Source organism: Clupea harengus, chromosome 18, assembly GCF_900700415.2.
Source record: "Clupea harengus chromosome 18, Ch_v2.0.2, whole genome shotgun sequence".
In the NCBI taxonomy this organism is placed as follows: domain Eukaryota; kingdom Metazoa; phylum Chordata; class Actinopteri; order Clupeiformes; family Clupeidae; genus Clupea; species Clupea harengus.
Window position 1 is genome coordinate 5,887,665 of NC_045169.1, and position 10,000 is coordinate 5,897,664.

Here is a 10,000-nt window from a genome sequence, read left to right on the forward strand (position 1 = left end):
GGCCCCTAACAAACAAGTTCCCCAGATCTAAACCTTGTGGAAATCTGTGGATAGACCTCCCAAGAGCAGTGCATGCGAGGCAGCCCAAGAATCTCACAGAACTAGAAGACTTGGTGAAACCCCCCCCAAACAAGAACTGAAAAACTTTTACAAGCTGTGATTCTTGCCAAAGGAGGTGTTACTAAGTAGTAACTATGCTGGGTGCCCAAAATGTTTGCTTCTGGCCCTATTGTTATTTTGAAGCAGTAAAAGATGGAAAGAAAAAAAGTAACCTTACTTTAAAATATTAAAGAAATGTATCATCTTTAAATGTATGCCTTTTAAGCCATCTTTTTCTCGCTGAGCTTTTCACAGTAATAGAAATGTTGTCCAGGGGTGCCCAAACTTTTGCATTCCACTGTACACACTCATTGGGTCAGTATTTCATAGGGCAACGAGCACCACTCACAGACTTGGTGCATCAGCAACCATGCGGTGAGTCGGCAGGGATATCTATATTTGCTCTTTTCATTGACACAAATCAGGGTGCATTCCAGCATCAATGGGTTGAGTAATGAGTGGCTGATAAAGAATGACTTCATGGCCACATCCAGTCACAATGATGCAACCATTCATGACCATACACAGATCAGATCACACAGAGGTCAGTAATTGTTCTACGATAGAGCAAGCAACATATTTCCAGTCGCGCGGTAGGTCTCCCCCGACATGAATTCATTAGGAGTGTCATTTTGAAAACTCCCACATCGCTGCCTGGACACACCCCAGCATAGCGCTGACCCACCCATGTTGGCCCTTAGAATCTTGCAGATGTCATGACATTTATTTCATTTCAAGTTATTCAAATTAGCTTCAGGTCATTGCGCGGCGGACTTTGCGTGTTGCCAGCCACGTTTGCCCAAAACTGTAAACTTACAGTACGTATATATCGACTGGAATACACTATGTCATATCCGTCCCGTGGAACACTCTCTGGAATGTGTCTGCTATCTTGCAGAGTTTTCACGCCTACTTTCACTTTCTTTTCCTCCTCTGTCTCTCTCGCTTCCACTTTTTTTTTTTCCTGTTTGGAATCCAGCTGGTTGTCATCAGCCAAGAACAGGGGAGGTGACAGAAGTTCTTCCTGCGATGTAAACGGAAGGAGGGATGGCACCCTCCGTTTCCCTTTCACTGTTTTTTCATTCCAGTTTCTCCATTCTTCCTTCTCTCCTTCTCTTTCACTCCCTCTCTCTCTCTCCGTGGGAAAGCATGCAGGAAATTGTTCAGACACAGAGGGTAGTCCTGCAGCATAACTTTCCCTTGTGTCCCTTTTTCTTCCAGCATACCCTCCAGCTCTCTCTCTCTCTCTCCCCCTTCTTTCTTTCTTGCTCTCTATTGTCATTTTAATCTCTCTTTTCTCTGAGGACTGGCACATTAACCTCCTAAAGCTCTTCTCCATGATCATCATTTCCTTTCTTTATACAGTGAACTGTCAGAGGAGAAACCGAGAGGCAGATGGAGAGAAAGATGGAGAGATCAAACTTGATAAATAATGTGTGCACATTATTGTGTGCAACGGATCTTGAATGTTCCTTTCCCAGCTGGTTTAGATGTTGTGGAATCCGAGGAGAATAGTATAACGTCAAAGTATAATAGCGATCGTACCAAGAAAGTAAAAACAACAAATTCAGGGTGGGAAAAGATGGATATCACTCCGTCATTTCTTAAGGAAAAACGAGTGAAGTCTGTCCATTCTTCTGTTGGCTGGGCATAAGCTTGTGTTTGTTTTGCTTTGCCGCGTTTGAGTGTGGTGATTCGGAAGAGCTGTTGATAGCTGCCGTTGATTGTTAGATGTTGTCGGTGATTACGAGTGGCTCTTGTGACGTTTTTTTTTTTTTTTTTGGCCAGAAAGATTATCCATGGTGATTAGGCTTCTTTATTTTAGGGATTAGGATGTAACAAATATGAATCCCCCCCCCCCCCCCCCCCCCCTCTTCCTCAGTTTCCCTCTCCAGCAATTTCACACACACACACACTTGTGTGTGCACACAAAACGCACACACAGACAAATGCATATGCATACAAGCATGTGTGCACACTCATTCATTAAGCCGTGTCCTGTATCCTATATAGTATAGTCCTGTATTGTGTTCAGACACACACACACACACACACACACACACACATGCAGACACCCATGCAACAGAGGAAGTGTGTTTTGAGGGCTGATAATGTGATCACTTCCTTTTTGCCTCTCTCCCTCTTTCTTGATCTTCCTCTGTCGTTGGCCTGTCACTTTTGATGTCTACTGGCCTCTTATACACACCCATGCATGCCCACTCTATTTTTTATACACACACACACACACACACACACACACACACACACACACACACACACACACACACACACACACACACATACATCCCACAAGCATACACTGCCTCTGGCTATATTGTAACTGACCCCCCCCCCCCCCAACCCCCAACCACACACGCACACACACACACTCAAACACTTATATCACTTGAGTTCCTGCCAGACTTGTTTACGTGTGTTATCTGCGTGTGTGCGGAAATAAACACACACACACACACACACACACACACACACACACACAGACCTTCCTCTCATAGAGGATATTCTGTACTCAGGGTCTTAGAGGCCTATTTTGACCTTGTGAGACCCTTTAAGATGTGTTTAGAGTTACAGCAGCACAGCTCAGTAAAGAGCCACATCTACACCCTGTTCCCGTCAATGCCACCATTGAAAACACCCGCACTCTTTCTCTCATTATTCGCATTATGTCTGACCCCCCAACCCCTTTTCTGTGTGTGTGTGTGTGTGTGTGTTCATATAGTTGTGTGGGAAGCATGTGTGTGTGTGTGTGTGTGTGTGTGTGTGTGTGTGTGTGTGTGTGAGTGTAGCAATGGAATGACAAGCATGACAAACTCTCAGCCCAAACTGATTAGATTATAGATTTGATGCATGGAGGTGGAAGTGAGGCGAAGAAGGGAGGGACGCAGAGGTGCAGAGGGAGAGGAGTGGAGAGTGGGAAGAAGACGGAGAGAGAGCAAGATGAAGAGAGACAGATGGGTGGCAAGTAACAAAGCAATACTGTGCAAAAACATGGGCCAGCACAGTACACAGCATTGCATTGGAGGGAGAGAGGGGGAGAGGGAGGGAGGGAGAGAGAGAGGGAGGGAGAGAGAGAGGGAGGGAGGGAGAGAGAGGGAGAGAGAGGGAGGGAGAGGGAGGGAGAGAGAGGGAGAGGGAGAGAGAATATGATGGAAGACAGGAAAAGGGCGGAGGGCAGGCCTAAAGACATTATCTCCCTTCTCTGTCTTTTCTCCTCCTTGACACTATACTCATTAGTGGTTGTGATATTTCACTCTCCCTTGCTTTCTAGCTCATTCGTTTCTCTCTTCCTTTTTCTTTCAAGGTTCCAGTTACCAGCCTCTCATTTCAGTTCAATTCACTACACTTTATTGGCATGACCATTTGAAAGGAAGTAGCATTGCCAAAGCATAGAACATGTGCATCTCTCTCTCTCCTTCTCTCTCTCTCTCTCTCTCTCTCTCTCTCTCTCTCCTTCCCTCTCTCTCTCTCTCTCTCTCTCTCTCTCCTTAACTATGTTTGACTGTATGTCTGCACCTTTCATATCATCTCTGCTCCACTAGTTAAATCTCTCTCCCCTAATCCCTCTCTCCCTCTCTTCACCTCCTTCTATCTCTCTCTACCTCCCTCCCTCCCTCCCTGGCTTCTTGGCTCCCTGGCTCCTGTCGGTCCTGCCCCTGTCATCTCTCTCCCGCTCCCCCTCTCCTCCCTTCCCAAATCCACCCATCAGCTCACCGTGTGTGTGTGGGGGTGTGTGTGTGTGTGTGTGTGTCTCTCTTGTTGTGCGCTGGATCTTCTTACACTATATTTGTGTGTGTGTGTCCATGTGGGTGTGTCCTTCCTCGTCTGTGTGTCCATCTGTGTGTGTGTGTGTGGGTCTTCTGATAGAGGAGAAAGAGTCTAGAAAAGGAGTCAGGGCTCGGGAAACATTTTGAAATCCCTGGTAGCCCTTCAGGCAGGCGTTCTTCAGATTTTGGTTGCCCTAAATGAATGTAACTTGCCCAAATAAAAAAAGATAGACATATTTGAGAAAGCAATACAAACATTAACATTTACAATCATCGTGAATGTCATTCTTCATCTTACTAAAGTTTTCTCTTGCTCGTCTATGCTTTAAGAGGATTCCAGCATCAAACACAGCCCGACTAGTGCCTTTCAAATTAATGAGGACACTTCCTAGCAGACAAACCATCATGATCGACAACAAATCGTTCTTTTGATGGTCAAAGTTTTTCCTCCAAATACCAAGTCAAAAGAGCAGAAAAGTCTAATAAAGAAGGGAATTTTATTTCACACAAGGGATATAATTTCTGATCGGACAGGGTGTTTTTTGTAAAGAATTTTGTAGCCCGACAGGAAAACCGGTTTGTCCGGGGATGACAGGCTAGCGATTTTTGCAAGCACTGGCAGTTGTATTTGTTTATTATTTATGGTTGTAATTGGATGGCTATTTCCTGTTTTGTTTGTTTTGTTTTGTGCTCTTTTTTTGTGCTGAGTCTCGGCCTCTTTCACTCCCCTTTCTCTCCTCCAGCAAGCAGAAACCAGAGAGCAGCGAAAATGTCACTGACCTCGACTCCACAGAGAGAGAGAAAGAGAGAGAGTTGGAAAGAGAATAAGAGAAACAGAGGGAGGAAGAAAGTGTAAAGACTAAGAAAATGTTGCGGAGAAAGAGATGCAAAGAGGGGCGCAGGGAGGAGTGTGTGTGTTTGTGTGTGTGTGAGGGAGTGTGGATGAAGTTCACAGGAGTATTATATATCTACAACTCCACCCGAGCATGTTACTAGGTCCCTGGAGCCCTTCCATCTTTACCACATACACTAACACATAGTGCTCTCTCTCTGCCACACACACACACACACACACACGCACACACACACACACACACACACACACACACACACACACACACACACACACACACACACACACACACACACACACACACACACACACACACACACTGAGACACCCAATGCTTGCCACTCCCCTCTCCCGTAGGCCCATGCTCCCTCTGTTCTGAGACAGGAAGTGTCTGTTTCCAGTGGTTACGACATCAGAGTCCACTAAGATAGTACGACAGTTATGTCATCATCAGCAGCTCTGAATCACTGTGTGTTTGTGTGTGTGTGTGTGCACGTTCATGTGTCGTCGCCCCCCCCCCCCCCCCCCCCCTTGTCTCTGTCTCTGGCCCTCTCTCTCTCTATATATATATACATGTACATGTTTGAAAGGTAATTGTATGTGTGGGTGAGGCTATGTTTGCATTTGTGTATATACATGTTTGTGCATGTCTCTGTGTGTTTGTGTTTGACAAAGACTGTGTTGAGCTTTTGAGAACACCTCCTCCCCGCTTCTCTCTGTGGATCCCGGCTCTGTGGCCTGCAGAGCGCTGAGCCCTCTCGCATGCGTGGTGTTAATGAATGTCTCATGTCCACCTGGGGATTATTAGAGCCCTGCCTCGGCCTCCATTGGACGGATCAGTGGTTCGCGTGAGGGGAGTTACGGCTCCAGGCTTGAGGCCATGACGCCCCCAAACCCCCCACCCTCCAGTCCACCCCCCCCTTGGAGTACAAAAGGCCCAGGGAGGTTCCCCCTCGGGGCGGAGACCCAGAGGAGACGGGAAAGGGCAGATGGAGTTCATGTGTTCACGTTTCTGACACACTCCATCCGTTCGCCAGTTTCTTTCTTTTGCCTCTCTCTTTTTTTTTTTCTTTCATTCATTCTTTGTCTGTGTGAATGTGTGTCCGTCTGTCTGTGTGCCTGTCTGCCCATCCATATGTCTTTCAGTCAGTCTCATTGTCTAACTGTGCGTTTGTCTTTGACGCTATCTGAGCTGGTCTGTCTATTTGTCAGTTTCTTTTCGGAGCTAATTGGATAACATCATTTGTACTAGTTTCTGTGCACCGAGTGTGCGTGTGTGTGTGTGTGTGTGTGTGTGTGTGTGTGTGTGTGTGTGTGCGTGTGTGTTGTTGATAATTTGTGCTTTCAGTTCACTTTGTATTTAGTTTCTGTGCTTGTCAGTGTGCAAGTCTCCCCACCCTCTCTCTGTGCGTGTGGATGTGTGTGCATGCGCATCCGAGTGTGTGTGTGTGCGTGCGTGTGAGTGTGTACCAGTTGCACTGGGGGCAGGGTGTGGTGACTGCTTATTGTTGTATAATTTGACCACTCTGCTTCTATTGTATTGCGTCGGAGGATTCCATGCTCGATTGCCAGCTCTCTTATTTTAGCAATCAGTCAGTCCAACCAAATGACCAGAAGCCCCGTCCTGACTCAGGCTTGCCAGACTACAGTGGAACCCAAAATCCCATCGCTTCACTGCCTCCACTGGGCCTACGTCCACCAAAAACACCACTTCCATTGCGAAAACATCCAGACAGAACAATTGAGGGTCATGTGATGTGACGGCACTGACTTTGCTTTCATGACCAGTATGGATCTGATTATGGCGTTCGGATCACGTGCATTACATCAGACATCCCAGCAGCGTGCAACGCTCAGCGCTGAAGTCAGTTCTGTCCCTGTGAGGGCCGTCCAAAATAGCAGTGGAATGCTGACTAGGCCTGGCCTGGGTCTGGCTCCAGATCAGGGCCAACTCCCTTCCCTCCCCCGAGCCGCCTCCGCTGGAGGTGTCCTGAGCACATGCGGAGAGGAAGTGACATCATGGAAGCTAAGAAAAGGGAACGGAGGGGAGCATTTGTGGCACGGGAGGGGGAGGGGGAGGGGGAGGGGGAGGGTGGCTGGGGGGTGAACCACACTTGCAACACTGTACACTGCCCAGCCAAACTAGTGCGTCACTGTTACCGGCACTTGGCCACATTAAAGTTCAGTGGCTATTTTGGATTTCAAATGAGATCTTAATGCCATTGTTCCTTTGGGTGAGGTGTACAGAAGCATTTGTTAATAAAATCTCTATGCGGCTATGTAAATATAACCTGACATGTCAAGGGTGACTCCCGTTTGATGCTTCAAGTTATATGTCGTGGCCTGGTCAAAACAGGCAGCTTGCTTGCCTGGGTACGCGGGCATGTAGATGTATAGTCTCTTCTAGCCTCTTTAGCGTTAGCTTCTCCGTGCACAACCAGTGTGATTGATGCTTCTCTGCTGGCTTGTTTGACTGTGGGCTAAAGCCTGTTCCCCGGTGGTCCAACTGCAGCGCAGTGCAATCCACTCAGTTCGTTCAGCGAGTATTACAAATGACATAATGATACGGCCATGAATCAAGCGGCTAACTATTAATCTTTGAGTCAACATGCCACAATGAAGGGAATTTTAGACATACAGACACACACACACACACACACACACACACACACACACACACACACACACACAAGAGAGTACTGACAGAAAAAGAAAAACACTCCTCACATCTTCAAATCTGGTTGTGTTTAGCATGCATTTCCAGGTCATAGTTGGAGGGAAAACATAGTTATATGTGTGTACATTGATGTGCCTGTGACTATGCAATCTAGTATTACCAAAGGTGTGTACATGCTTTCTGTCTATGTGTGTATAAGTGTGTGTGTGTGTGTGTGTGTGTGTGTGTGTGTGTATACATGTGTGTGCTGGTATATGCATGTGTGTTGAAATGCCCCTCTCAAATCAGTGGCAGTCACATGTTCTTTCTCTCCCACGCCTTTGTCGTCTCCGACTCCCCGTGGAAAGTCCGTCCGTCTCACCAAAACAAGAGAAACCAGGTCTTCCAGTTTGGACTCCATTTCTTTTGTTTTCCTCCTTCACATCGTTTCTTCCCCTCTCTTTCCATGTGGATCATGTGTCCCGAATCCAGTTTCTGCTCCTCCTCTCCTCCAGGCCAACTCTTTTCCTGGCACTTTTCTAAAGACGGCAAACCCACCACGTAGAAGAGAGAAAGAACGGGGGAGAGAGAGAGAGAGAGAGATGCTGGGAAATGCCGGGCTCAAGCCTAGCCTCGGGCTGCTGCCATTGGTCTAAAAGGGGCTGTGTTTGATGGCAAAGCAGCCAATGGCTGCTGAGTTCCCTCTGGGGGGCAGCCGTAAGAGCCAGCTTAATGAAAATGTAGCCTTTGGGAGCAGATAAAAGAAGCGTTTTCTGTGCTTGCGTCGGTGTGTGTGTGTGACTCGTGGATCTTTCGTGCGTCTGTGTCTGTGTGTGTGTGTGTGTGTGTGTGTGTGTGTGTGTGTGTGTGTGTGTGTGTGTGTGTGCGTCTGTCTCTGTGTGTGCGTCTGTGTGTGTGCGTCTGTGTGTGTGCGTCTGTGTGTGTGTGTGTGTGTGTGTGTGTGTGTGTGTGTGCGTCTGTCTCTGTGTGTGCGTCTGTCTCTGTGTGTGCGTCTGTGTGTGTGCGTCTGTGTGTGTGTGTCTGTGTGTGTGTGTGTGTGTGTGTGTGTGTGTGTGTGTGTGTGTGTGTGTGTGTGTGTGTGTGTGTGTGTGTGTGTGTGTGTGTGTGTGTGTGTGTGTGTGTGTGACCCAGAAGCTTTAGTCCCTGCTGAGTCTGTTTGGACTAGAATCAAGCCCCGCCGGACTCCCAACAGAGCCCTTTAACCCGTACGAGCGCCCAGAGGGAGTCGTCAACTCAACAGCTTCATTCCCACTGCTGAGAGAGGCCCAGAGCAAGCCAGAGAAAAGAGAACAGGGGAGAGAAAGAGAGAGAGAGAGAGAGAGAGAGGAATAATTAACAGGAGAGGAGAGATGGAGAGAGGCAAGGATGGGTGGGGGTATTTAATGAGAGGAGACAGGAGGGAAGTCTGATCAAGAGAGAATAGAATGAATGACACCAGGGAAAGACTGATTGATTGGAGAAGAGGAAGAGGAAGAGAGGATGGTAGTGTGTGAGTGAGTGAGAGTTGGGTGAGAGACAGTTTGACTCTTTTGCCAAGGCCACAAGTACTTAATGTTTGGCTTCAGATTTGTTTACAAGTGCATTAACGAGCCTCCCTCACTCTTAAAGAAACTGAGGGGAAGTGGTTTGTGTGTGTGTGCGTGTGTATGTATTCGTGTGTGTGTGTGTTCGTGTGTGTGTGTGTGTGTCAGAGACACTGCCAGCTCCTGCACTTTCTCAGGCTGAAGGGGCAGAGAGATCCGGCCTGCGTGTCTGTTCTCCCTTTCCCAACTGTCCCAGTGTTCCGGAGCACTCTCCCTAGACCTCCTCCGACACACAATCCCACCGCTTTGAACCGCCACACTGGAGGAAGTGTTTAGATGACTGTAGGAGAGCGAGAGAGCGAGGGAGGAAGTGAGAGACAGGGAAAGACGAGAAAAAGGCCTTTTAAAATGTTTTAAATAGAGCTCGAAGATGGACAGTGGTGGAAAAGAGGTCGAGGTTTTAAAGGGGTCAAGTTTTCCTCTATTACAAATGATGGTTGTCTTCTTTCTGACTGGTTCCTTTTTGCTCTTTTCTGCTCCAGCCCTGCTGGCCTTGGCTCTGCCCTGGCGTTGTCTGAAAGAGGGATGGAGTGTGTTTGTGTGAGCGTGTGGGGCCGGTCCTGGCCTTGTCTGAAAGAGGGATGATGTGTGTGTGTGTGTGAGTGTGTGGGGCCTGTCCTCTGCACTGAGTGTCTCTGCTCTTCTACGCATCTGTTGTGTGATGGACAATTTGGGGATTTCGATTTATCACCGAAATAAAAAACTTCCTTGCATCTTTCTCTGTCTGTCTGGCTGTCTGTCTGTCTGTCTGTCTGTCTCTACCCATGTTTTCATCCCAGAAAAAAACCTTGCTTACATCTTTCCTTCTTCCTCTTGATTTTTCTCTTTTTCTTCTCTCTCTCTCTCTCTCTCTCTCTACCACACTCTCTCTCTCCCTGTCTTCATCACAGAAATAAAAAATGTTATGACAACTACCTGTTTCTTTCTCTCCCTCTCTTTCTTGCCCCATGTCAACACGGATATAAAAAAACCTTGCTTACATCTCTCTCTCTCTTTCTCTCTC

At 47.5% G+C, this 10,000-nt stretch overlaps 1 protein-coding gene across 1 annotated transcript in view; it reads left to right on the top strand.

The window, feature by feature from the left end:
• plcb3 (phospholipase C, beta 3 (phosphatidylinositol-specific)) overlaps positions 1–10,000 on the top strand; it is a 45,359-nt gene that overhangs the window by 14,963 nt on the left and 20,396 nt on the right.